The sequence below is a fragment of the Mastigoproctus giganteus genome, chromosome 11 (assembly GCF_048544385.1).
Source record: "Mastigoproctus giganteus isolate SK-2022 chromosome 11, ASM4854438v1, whole genome shotgun sequence".
NCBI classification, from domain to species: Eukaryota; Metazoa; Arthropoda; class Arachnida; order Uropygi; family Thelyphonidae; genus Mastigoproctus; species Mastigoproctus giganteus.
In genome coordinates, this window is record NC_143585.1 from 23,484,927 (window position 1) to 23,495,098 (window position 10,172).

A 10,172-nucleotide genomic window follows, 5' to 3' on the forward strand; every position below is an offset into this window, starting at 1 on the left:
GCAGAGGTGAAAGTGATTCTTGCACTGCTTCTATTGGAATGAGCAGCAGCCTGGAAAATAAGATGCAGGATATTACAGAGACTGCTGGGAATCATGGGGGTACAAGTAAACACATGGGTTGTGTTAGGATGGCTAAGAGGAAGAGCAGGTGCATGTATACTTGCGTATACACCAATGCTAGGAGTTTAGTAAATAAATTTGATGAATTTGAGTTATTGCTCAAAACATCAAAGGCAGATATTGTTGGGATTTCAGAGACGTGGTGTCACACAGATATAAGGAATGCAGAACTGGAATTTGGGGAGTACAATGTCTACAGAAAGGATAGACAGGATAGGAAGGGAGGAAGGTTATGCTATTAGTTAAGAAACACATAAAATCCAAGGAAGTGAAGCCAGTCGACATCACTGGACAGTGCAGTGTCGAGTCAGTTTGGTGTGACATAAGCATTGGGAGATCAAAATTGAGAGTAGGAGTGTGCTATAGGCCTAATGACTCTGATGAGTATAATAAGAAACTGTACAGAGAAATAGAGTGGGCCAGTAAATCAGAGAGTCTTATAATGGGGGATTTTAATTTCCCAGATATTGACTGGAATTTGGGGGCTGGTCACTCACTCACTCACTAGCAAGGCTTTTGTGGATTTATTGGATGATTGTTTTCTACATCAGCATGTTCAGGAGGCAATTAGAGGGAGTAATACACTTGATTTGATTATCAGTAGTGATTCTTCATGCATTAAGAATCTGCAGATAAATGAACCACTAGGTGGCAGTGATCACAGTGTTCTGAAGTGGGAGTTACTCAAAGAGGTAACTACCATTAGGGGTAAAGGGAAGGGGTATTGCTTTCGTAAAGGCGACTACGATGGACTGAGACAGTATTTAAATTCTATATAGTGGGATCAACTGATGATGTTACCAACAGCAAATTCAAAATGGGAAGCATTCAAAGAACTTATCTTGCAAGCTACTAGGCTTTACATACCAACTAAGAAATATTGTTCAAGGTTTAGGCCTAAATGAATGTCAGATGAACTAATGAGGCATATGGCAGAGAAGAAAAATGCATGGGATACATACAAATTAACACGTGACACAGAAGCCAATGATAGATACAAGTTGATCTGTAACCAAGTTACAAAGGAGGTTAGGCAGGTGAAGGCAGATTACGAGAGATCCTTGGCAAGGGATGCGAAGAAAAACAGCAAAGAGTTCTTTACTTATGTAAACTCTAGAAGGAAGGGGATGAATCAGATTGGTCCACTTGATATCGATGGGTCAACTGTTGATGATCCTGCTCAGGTAGCTAACAAACTAAATGAATATTTTGCATCGACATTCACACATGAGGAGTTATTCACCGAGGGGAATGCCAGAGGTGTATTCAACTCTAGCAGTAAGCTAGAGAATCTTGTAATAACTGAGAGTAAAGTGGAGGAGAAATTGTCGAAGATAAACACAAGAAAGGCACCTGGGGTGGATGGGATCTATCCAGTTATATTAAAGGAGGCAGCAAAGAAAGTAAGCAAACCCTTAGCCATAATTATGAGAGCTTCCTTGGACTCAGGGGAGGTACCCATGGACTGGAGATGTGCAAATGTGACCCCAATTCACAAGGGAGGATCAAAGGCTGACACAAGTAATTATAGACCAGTGAGTTTAACTTCTGTTCCCAGAAAATTAATGGAGGCACTGGTTAAAGAAGCACTGCAGGATCATCTAGACAAGACTTCAGTTATAGCTCGGACACAGCATGGTTTTGTTAAGGGGAAGTCTTGCCTGACCAATTTGATTGGATACTATGATGCAGTCACAAAAGAACTGGATGCAGGGAATAACTTTGATATTATATACTTGGATCTTAGAAAGGCTTTTGATACTGTTGCACATGGAAGACTGCTGCACAAATTGGAGCAGTGTGGCATTGGAGGCAAATTGCTGCTATGGATAAAGGGGTGGTTGAGGGGGAGAAGACAGAGAGTGGTAATCAATGGACACTGCTCATCGTGGACTAATGTTATTAGTGGAGTCCCTCAGGGTTCAGTATTGGGTCCTTTATTGTTCTCTGTATTTATAAATGATATTGATGATGGTATATCAAGCTTAATGTCCAAGTTTGCAGACGATACGAAAGTTGGCAGGGTTGTCAAGGACACTACTGACACTATGCTGCTGCAACAGGATCTGGAAAGGTTGAGCAGATGGGCTGAGAGGTGGCAAATGAAGTTTAACATTGACAAATGTAAAGTACTACATATGGGAAACAGCAACCCCAGAGCAACGTATCAACTCTGTGGTACTACACTGACAGTGGTAGAGAATGAAAGGGACCTGGGGGTGGTTGTGCAGGCAGATATGAAGTTCTCTGAGCAGTGCAGACGGGCTGCAAGAGTAGCTCATGGTGTATTGTCAATGATATTTAGGAACTTTTCTAGCAGGGATAAGGAGGTGATTATTCCCTTGTATAAGGCAATGGTCAGGCCACACCTAGAGTACTGTATACAGGCCTGGAGGCCTCATTTCAAGAAGGATGTAGAGCTGCTGGAACGAGTACAGAGAAGAGCAACAAGATTAGTGAATGGAACAAAGGGGTGCTCTTACGAAGAAAGGCTTAAGTTTTGCGAATTACAGTGTCTGGAGACTAGGCACCAGCGAGGTGATCTGATAGAGGTGTACAAAGCCTTGAATGGTTTGAGCATGCTCAATGCTGATGGGATTCTTCCTCTTGCTCAGAATAATCACCTGAGAGGGCATAAGTTCAAATTGAGGAAAGACAGATGTAGGATAGATGTGCGGAAATTTGCCTTTAGCCAGCGGGTGGTTGGTAGGTGGAACAGACTTCCATCCCTTGTCTTGGAAGTTGATAGCCTAAATAAGTTTAAGGCTCAGCTGGACAGGTATTTCGAACGAACAGAGGGGTGAAGTGGAAGTGGTTATTTTTTATTTATTTATTTTAGTTTTTTTTTTTTTTTGGCTGATGCTGCATAAGCTTGCTTTCTTGCATCAAATGCCTCTACTAATACTAATGCTAATGCTAATGCTAATATGTATTACGGTGTTCGCAAAATGAGATGTAACAAAAAGAATGCCATTTCACCTACTTCGATGATTTACTATAAACTAAAATAATGTTTTGCATATAACTTGCAATATGCAAAACATTAACAAAACATTTGAAATAACTTGTTCATCTAGTGATTAATTAATTAAATATTTAAATTATGAAAAATCAATACAGCATGGTATATAAATTTCTTCCATATTTTAATCAAATTAGTTAGTCCTACATACACAACTATGTCCTTTAACCATCTTATTTTAAATAAAATTATTAAATATGTAAAATATGGAAGAAAGGGATGATGAATGCCAAATTTACAAATTCATGCGTATTTTAATACTATAATAATTTTTTTTCAAAATCAATGCACTGTAAGTGCTGAAATACAAGTGGGGGGGGGGAGAGAGCAGGCAAATCTACCTTTTTTTTTTTTTTTTTGGTAGTTGTTGCCGCATCAGCTTCTGTGGCCATAATGCACCTCCCAAGGTTTTTGCAGTACTTTGATCCAAGCCCGAGGCGGGATTCGAACCTGCAACCTTTGGGTTGCCAGGCAGGCACTTTACCCACCTGGCTAACCCGGCCGGCGGCAAATCTACTGTCCTAAACATCAAGTGGGTGGTGGGGCTCAAGGAATTGGTGAGGAAAGACAGTCCCAGTGAGACTATTTTCTCTAGGGCTCACGTTGGCTCTTGAAACCCACGCTGAAATACTTAGAAAAATAAAGTTATTTATTTAGAGAAAGTTATAATTTTTATTTTTATTTTTTTTGGAATTTAATACTTAAAACTTTTAGTTAGCAACTTTGAAGGTGGCTCACCACTGTTCTCAAGTAAATATAGTAGAACAAGGATAAGAAGTTGTCCAAGGGACTGGAAGTTTAGGACTACTTATAAGGGAAAATGACCTGAGAGTATGAAATATTAACTACACAAATAAAAATGAAAAGAAACACATACATAAGTTAAAGATAATTTTTAAGTAATATTTCAGAATTTATAAATACAGTATTTTACTCTGCCTATGAGAAACATTTTTAAACTGAGGATTTCTAATTGCTTAACATTCTGTTCATTTAACTCATTACCAAGTTGGAAGAATGAGCTCCTTTGGAGTTCCAACATACTTTAAAAGGTCACAATTACAATAAGACACAGCAACAATCCACCAGGTAATTCAGAACTGTTCACAACTATCAGATCTTAGCAACAAATGCTTCACTGTGCCTCACGTGGTCGACACTACCAATTATGGATATCGATGACAACAATCACAATATATCACCTCCATTATATTAAAATGTTTATACTAAAAAGGTTTTAGTGCTGAAAGCCTCAGACTATGAAAAATTCACTAATCAAACAAGATAGTGCCAAGCATCATTTTAGTTAGTAGTAAATCACCAACCGAAGTAGATGAAATGGCATCATTTCTGTTACATTTCATATTGTGAATGCCTTCACAATGAGTTGCCCTGATATTGAACTACCTCGAATAAGTTAGTTCAATATCGCTTTGACAGTGGATTTTCGAATAGGCAACACTTTGGCAGTGGATTCACTGCAAATACCACCTCTCAGGGATGGTGGTATCCGCCAAGAATAAGTAACATTAGTGTTCTCCACTGGCGAAGTGTTGCTTATTTGAGGTAGTGAAATATCAGGACAACTCGTTGTGAAGGCATTCCTTCACAATATGAGATGTAGCAAAAACGATGCCAATTCACCTACTTCAGTGATTTATTACGAACTAAAATGATGCTTGACGCTAACTTGTTCGATTATCAAAATGTTTATATTGTTTTATATTTTTTAATATAAAAATAAAGAATTTCTATATTTAAAAAATGTATTAAGTGGGAAAGCATCATTATAATAATACACTGTATATTCTTTATCACAAACGTTTTATGCGGAAAAACGTTTTCCAGGGAAACTTCTTACGCAGGAAAATAATACAATATATAGAGCTGAAATTAGGAATTAAGAAACCAAACCTAGTACACAGGAAAACTTATGCAGGAATTTCTTATCCAGGTTCTACTGTATATTTCAAAACTGTTATTAATTATTGGTAATGGTATATTCAGGGTTGTGCTGGAGAAGCCAGAGCTGTGCCGACGGTGATGGTGAGGCAAACAAGGCTCTTGCCTCAGGTGAAAAGCTGAAAGGGGCACCAAAAGAAAGATTAAATAATTTCCAATTTTGCCATCATTAACAATGAGGTGCAATTTTTCATCCTTGCCCCAGGTACTAAAATGGGTCAGCATGGCCCTGGGAGAGGCTCACACAAACCCCTTGTTAAAAAACTAGTTTAATAAAAATTTGAATGTTTTAACTAGGAATGGCCCTTAGTTGAAATTATTCTCAAGTGAGCCTCTTGTTTATAAACTGGAAACCCACCACTGGGTATATCAAAATAAAATGAAGATTACAGGGGCATTTCCACCTGTTCAAGTTACCAAATGGCATTTAACAGATTAGCTGATGGTCCATATTTCTGATAGTCATTTATGGTAAAGCATTCAATTGTGCATAGAAAATCTTATATCACTGATATCTTGAAAACTAACAATAATTATTTTAATTTTTTCCTGATTTCCTGTATTCCTATAATTTCCTGACTGAGTTATTTTGGAATTTGAAAATGTGGACATGTTCTAAACACTGGAAATGCTGAATGTAATGTTGAGATTTTCGGCCTCACCTTTACAATCTTTACGTCGACTTAACAATCAAGGTAGTATTATTTTTATTGGTGAACATTTTATGCCCTATAACTTCTCTCTCTCTCTTTTTCTACGGAGTACAATGCAAATGGGAAAGTGAAATGATTATTAAGTCGTTTAAAATCCATATACTAACAAACATACGTTCTCCATTTGAAATATATTCATTCAAAATCGGTTATTGCAGTGATCATTGGGCCATTTAATCCATACACTAACAAACATATGTTCTCATTTGGCGTGTGACTCATTCAAGTGACAAACTATATAAAAATATATAAACAAGCAAAAAAAGGTGTGTCTGTTTCTCATTGCAAGATATAGGTTAATTCAATATAAATAATATAATTTACCTAGAAAATTAGAGTAAAAAAATTGAAAAAAATTACAGTAAAAAGAGTATCCGTCACTTACCAGGATGAAAAATTTGCTCCCAGACCAATATTCTGCATATGTTCTCCAATTACTTTCTTCTCATTATAAACAAGGCACAAAAGATAAGTTGTACTGATACTTTTCAATCCCATGAAAGGATATATCATACACTTTAAAAATAAAAACAATAAATATAAAAATGCACTACACTACCAACACGAAAGATATTTATTTACAGAAAACAAACACCAAAAAGCGCTCTAAGAAATTAGGCTTAACTGCTTTCTTGACTAAACCTCACATTTTTTATAATAAATCAAGTAAGTATATTCGTTTGATTAAAACTGATTTATAATTAATTCGTTAAATAAAAATACCTATGACAATATTTAAATTTTAAATGACGCCAAGAAAACAAAACATTCCATAATAATCTATACTGATTATAAATAATATTTTAGAAGAACAAATTCCCGTTGTCAGGATGGCCGAGCGGTCTAAGGCGCCAGACTCAAGAGTAAATCTTACCCGTCTATACCGGGTTGTGTATTCTGGTCCACGTATGTGGGCGTGGGTTCGAATCCCACTCCTGACAAATTCTTTTTGTGCTTTTTTTTTATTTATTTTTAAATAAAAAGTGAGAGAGAAAAAAATAATCACTACAGGTTATTAAATTCACTTATTGATAAAACACTTCAAACTAATAATAATAATTATTATTATTATTAGCTATAGGGTGCAAGGAAGCCTGAGGCTTATGCTGCACCAGCCAAAAAAAAAAAATTCCCGAGTTACCCTGAGAGAGAGAGAGAGAGAAAAGTAAGAAAACCAAGAAAGAGAAGAATGATAGGATTTTCTTTAGTCGTGTATAAAAGTTAAATTTTTAGGACTAACTGAAACTGAAAGAGAAACAAAAAAAAAATCTCAAAATCAAAATATTAAGTTTAAACTTTAAAAAATAATATATTTGAACAGGTTTCGAAATGGACCAGAGTAGACCATGCATGACCAGGGGCGAGCCGTCCCGAGGGTGAAAGGGGCGCCTGAAAACCTGAAACATACACATATGAAGAAAATGTTAAAGGTGGTGGACGCTAAAATGTGATTGGCACCTGGGCGCCACACTCCCTAGGAACTCACCTGCATGACATTATCACCCCCACCCCCTTTTAACTTTTAGTAAAGAAAACATTATGATATGGTACACATTAGGATTGACAGATTTTGCAGACGTTATACCCTACTCAGAATTTTCACTACTGCTAGTGAGGGGTAGCGAAGAGAGGTTTAATGCTTTTCATTTAAAGATCCTTTGTACCATACACTGTACCTTAAATGAATCCCACTCTAAGTGCAATAAAAAAAATTCTTAAATTAAAAAATCATGCTCCAAGCCTGAATATTATTATTATTATTATTATTATTAGTCATACGGTGCAAGGAAGCCTAAGGCCTATGCTGCACCAGCCAAAAAAAAATTTCTGAATTACCCTAGACAGAGAGAGAGAGAGAGAGAGAGAGAGAGTAGAAGGGAATCACCAAGAAAGAGAAGAATGATGATATCCAGCTCAGGGCCCTGGGTGTGCCAAGCCCATACTCACCAGATGTGAGCCCCTGAGGTTTATATGACTGACACAAAATTATTATTGAAAAATTTCTTCCTTTTTTTTTGCCAAAATCCATATCCTGTTTGTCAGTGGCACCTTATCCTATTGGCAAAAACGACACCTGCTTAGGGCCTCGATCAGAGGGGCCCCCAAAAACACTTTTTCAAAAACTCATTGCTGTTTTTTTACTAATTTTTTAAGTGATTTTTATTGGAAACTAAGCTTTCTACCTGTCAAGGTCAATGAACTTTACTTGAAGGTTAACTTGAAAATGGTTTTACTAATTTTGGTGAAATTTTATATTTTGGTCTTATGTCATAATTTGTTTGTTTTGTTGTCACAATAAAATGAAATTGAAAATGTTCTTTGTTAATTTTTCCTCTAGATGGGGCCCTCAAATTCCATTTTGCCTTGGGGCCCCCAAATTACGTTTTGCCTTGGGCCTCATGAAGGTATAACATGCCACTGCTCATTGTCGTGGATTGTTAAGAAGATTAAGCTATTTCAAGTGGCAGAGATTATATTGATGAACGTTAATACGAATGTCTGTTTTCCCAAGTTGGTAGAGGGGGGAAAAAAGGCAGCAGGTTGGTCTGTTCCACAATAATGTGTGCGTGGGTTCGAATCCCACCCATGGCGTTCAATTTTTTTTATTTTATTACTTTTTTACACTTCACAAAATAAAAAAATAATTTAATTTTTTATTTATTTCGGAGCTACAGTTCTCCGAAAAGAACTTTATGTAATTTTTCGTACTTGGGTGTAAAAGAAACCCCTCTCCTAATTAAATTTCGCTTTAGGAAATATAACACAATTTGTGAAGAAACAGCATAAGCTTAAACTGATTGCTTTTATTTGGAAATTTTTACATTTAAATTTTTATAATTTCAAATTTTATACAGTATAAATTTAAATAATTTTTACATTTCAAGTTTTGCTTATCCAATGTAAGAAGTCAACACGTAACTTTCACAACAATGTGGCGGCCCCTGTCGGGTGGTGTGGAAATTTAATTTTATTTTTATTTAAATTAAATTTTTAAAAATCAAAATACAGTATATATATATATATTTATTCAAAAAAATTTAAAAATAAAAATATGATAAAAAATTAAATTTAACAATAAAGGAAAAAATTATTCAAATCATAATTATTTATTTAAACTTTAACGACTAGTACATTTATATATACTGTATAAACTTTAATGATTTTAGAGATTTTGTTTTAATGATTTTAGAGATCTTTAAAATCGAGTGAAATTCCCTTTTCAGTTAAGAAAGTCAGAAATATCTTTGAAACCATTGCGATTAGCAGTGCTTTCAGCGTAATGAATAATATTGTATAAATGAATGAATAATGTTGACAATTAAACACATTGCAGCTTATGTTGACCATACATCTAAATGGAAAACCATTTTTGTCTTGAATATTTGTGAAATAATTTATTTTCATGCAATCTGTGATTTTTTGTGTACATGTACTTTTTCTAGAAAGTTTGTTTTTTATGTAATATTTGTTTTTATATCGTGGAATGCTTTGTGATAGTTTTTATGTTATTTGTGATATGGGAAATATTTCATGTTATTTTTTATTCGCAATATTAAAGTTTTATCAGGAAAAAAATGTATCCATTATATTTCCCTAGTTGTTAAAAAAACAGACGAATAAAAGAGTTGAGCGTGTGCCGAGCACGCGCGGTAGATGGTTTATGCAAAACATCCTTCGAGTTTCTTTTGGGTATTTTGATTTGCATATATCGATTACGAAATAAAAGAGCTTTTTTATTGTAAATATTTTATTGATCATTCACATATTTTCATAATTTCTGGAAGACAAGATACAGTGGATTTATAATAACTAAAGTAAGAGATGTATACTTGAGAGTGCAATATCTAAATCTAAATATCTCTGTAAAATAGCAACGATAGATGTACCAATCTTGTAGTTGAAGCGATATACGCAGCTGTTCCACCTAACAATGGAATGTAACGAAAATGAGAGACGAAAAAAGAAATTGTTGACAAATATTTGTATTGTTGCAATCATACTTACTGCAGTAGTAACTTCAGGAAGCATGATTGTGACGTCATACTATTCAAAAATTATAAAGTTAGAACTCCAGACACTGTCGTATCCAATTATCATCGTAAGGCGAAGCATGACGACCAAGTTTTTAAGTTTTTTTTTTTTTTTTAGATAGACCTAGGAACGTTTTACACGTTCACTTATACGCATGGTTAAGGGGGTAATAAGCTACATCTGACCACCCTCTTAAATCCGCCCCTGACTCGAGATATCATACCGTTCACGAAAAATGTGTCACGCGCTCTAATCTCACTACGGGGGCTCACGTCTGGTGAGTATGGGCTTGGCACACCCAGGGTCCTAAGCTGGATATCATC

The 10,172-nt window shown here is 35.5% G+C and overlaps 1 protein-coding gene and 1 non-coding gene across 2 annotated transcripts in view; one reads left to right on the forward strand and one right to left on the reverse strand.

The window, feature by feature from the left end:
- The window catches only part of LOC150077783 (uncharacterized), a 39,490-nt gene extending 33,183 nt beyond the window's left edge, over positions 1–6,307 (reverse strand). The window contains exon 1 of the mRNA XM_090384930.1: positions 6,203–6,307. The gene's annotated coding sequence lies outside the window, so the exon portion shown is untranslated. The remainder of the gene's footprint in view (positions 1–6,202) is intronic.
- Positions 6,308–6,641: 334 nt separating this feature from the next.
- Positions 6,642–6,758, forward strand: TRNAL-CAA (transfer RNA leucine (anticodon CAA)). Its single transcript has 2 exons — positions 6,642–6,679; positions 6,713–6,758. It is a non-coding gene; the product is annotated as a tRNA-Leu (tRNA).
- The last annotated feature ends 3,414 nt before the right edge of the window (positions 6,759–10,172 follow it).